Genomic DNA, 2,489 nt, shown 5'->3' on the forward strand with positions numbered 1-2,489 from the left:
TTACATATAAGTTAAATTATGTTTTGAAAAAGTAAATATATTTTTTTCTGCAGTACTGGTAGTAAGAGACTCAAATTTGAAACCTGCACTGTCTGACTAAATGAGGGATGATTTCTAATGATTTGTGTGCTCACACTTTGCGAATATGACTATGTGCACGAATTCTCAAAAACAATATCATTATGTGAGGTATTAATGTTATGTCTAAAGTGACTGTTAACATTTCATTGTTTTAATTACATTTATTAACTTTCATTTTCAATATAGTTTGTTTATAAAAATATAAAAATTATTTCTTGCAGTCAAAATTTCACTGGCATTAAACTACTGAAAATTTGGTATATTGACAACCCTAGTTTTCAATAGAGGCCGAAGAAAACCAGCCAACCACTAGAAACTGTTAGTTACAAATTAGTAAAAAAAAACATTACTGTCAGAGCAAATGGCCAATCAATTATGCAAAAGACAGAATTGTAAAACATTTCAATGAGGAACACTACAAACTAAATTATATAAATGAATCCCAGCTCATAAGAACAGACAAGAACAAAAAGCTGACCATTTATCAGTAAGAGCTGGAGATAAACTGCAAATGATTTATTTCCAGGAAACGATTTGACTTAATTCCACCTGTTCGGTGAGATCTGACACAGGAAACGTAGCCACGGTGAGCATCACAAGAGACACAGAAAGTTACAGAATACAGCATCGAAATACCGCATGGCATCGCCCCTCACCTCAAGTGTGCATGCTGCATTCTCCAGAGTCATCGCCCCAAGTGGGTCCCTCCGGTCGCCAAGGAAACTCAATCTAGCTCACGTCTCGCTCCTCTTCCTCCCGGCTCCTCCTCCCCCGTTCAGCATGTGAACCTCAGGGCTATCAATGACCTGAAACAAAAGCAAGTGGATGGAAAAACATGACCGTCATTGGCGCCGGAGCAGCTCACTGCCAATCATTCAGGCCTGGGATTAAGTGTCAGCGAAGACACGGCGGGGCCCTTGGGACAGCCGGAGCGTGTCTCAAATGAACGTCTGCCTGACTGCTTTGCATTCACACTCACTGATTCGCTCACTATAACGCCGACCCTCGCGGTCCCCGTGGGCCGGAGCAGAGACGCAGGCATAAAGCAGTTAGATGCTAATTAAGGTGTGTTCCATCAGGAGAAAGTTAACAAGCAACTGAGCTGGGCAGCGTTCAGTTCTACTGGGCCATGCTCACGTTTGTTAAGGCCTGGAGTGAATAATTTAACACACAGCAAAGGTTCATATATCTCTGTTTCTACAAAAAAAAAAAAAAACATTTATTTTCCAGGAACTTGAAGAGGAGTGAATATAATAACTCGGCTCATTAAAAAGGTGTGTTCCATCAGGAGAAAGTGGCTTGATTAATGGATGTGAGGGACAGCTCTGCGGAAAGCTGGATATTCCCCTGACACTGCACACCAAACAAACTGCCTGGCACATGACGGGACTCAGTGATGCTTGGGGGTGGAACAGCAAGAATAAGCAGAAAGTGAGAGCTTAAACGTATGTGATGGTGACTCAAGACCAATCTGAAAGCGTTTCTTTTTCTAGCCAGTTCTTGTCTAAGCAGATCCATCCTAAAAATTAACCTGCCGCGTTTGAGACGGGAGAATTTCCCATTTAGATTGAATAAAAAACTGAGATTATTTTCTGGTTCAATTTTATTTTGAAAGTTCTTCCTGCTTGACATGTATGAATAATAAAAAAAGCCCCCAAAAATGTATTTACTTTTTTTTATTTTTATAGTTCAACCAAAAATACATAATACAGTCATTACTTTCTCACACTCATGCCTTTCCAAACTCGTATGCCATTTGTTTTTCCAAGGAACACAAAAAAAGAAGTATAAAAATGACAGAATCTTCCATTTTTGGGTGAAGTAATCCTTAGTTCAGCCAAAATAAAACACAAATTCTGTCATCAATTGTCATTTCAAATCGTAAGACTTATTTATGGTAAAGGGAAGCTCAAAAGCGCTTAGCTTGATGCACAAATGAGGTTTAATTTCACACATCAAGCAAATATGGTTAAACTTCTGTTTGGAATATTTGATGTGCCCAATGTATGTGTACTGATGAATGTTTATATGTGAATGAAAGCCTAAATTAAACATGTTGATCAGATTAAATGAATAGTTCACCCAAAATTGAAAATTATCCCATAATCTACTCACCCTCAAGCCATCCTAGGTGTATATTAGGGCTGCACGATAAATCGCATGCGATATTTAATGCGCATATAATAACTCGGCTCATTAAAGCAGGTCTCTCTGGCATTTGTTGAGTCAGACTAGCTCAAGATTCATTCAGACACTCTTCATGGAGAATAATACAAAATTATATATAGAAAACACAGAAAAGTCAGCCTTTTGACAAAGTTCAGGTTTAATATTTGCCCATATATACAGTATACTACCTAGGGACCATATATATTAAATAAAAAAGAAAAATAAGTTAAAATTGTATA

General features: G+C 38.0%; 1 protein-coding gene across 1 annotated transcript in view; it reads right to left on the bottom strand.

Annotated features, from left to right (window-relative positions):
- The window catches only part of LOC107696373 (tight junction-associated protein 1-like), a 91,800-nt gene that overhangs the window by 50,303 nt on the left and 39,008 nt on the right, over positions 1 to 2,489 (bottom strand). The window contains exon 2 of the mRNA XM_016496672.1: positions 738 to 887. The gene's annotated coding sequence lies outside the window, so the exon portion shown is untranslated. The remainder of the gene's footprint in view (positions 1 to 737; positions 888 to 2,489) is intronic.

This window comes from Sinocyclocheilus anshuiensis, unplaced genomic scaffold, assembly GCF_001515605.1.
Source record: "Sinocyclocheilus anshuiensis isolate Anshui unplaced genomic scaffold, SAMN03320099.WGS_v1.1 scaffold963, whole genome shotgun sequence".
Lineage (NCBI taxonomy): Eukaryota > Metazoa > Chordata > Actinopteri > Cypriniformes > Cyprinidae > Sinocyclocheilus > Sinocyclocheilus anshuiensis.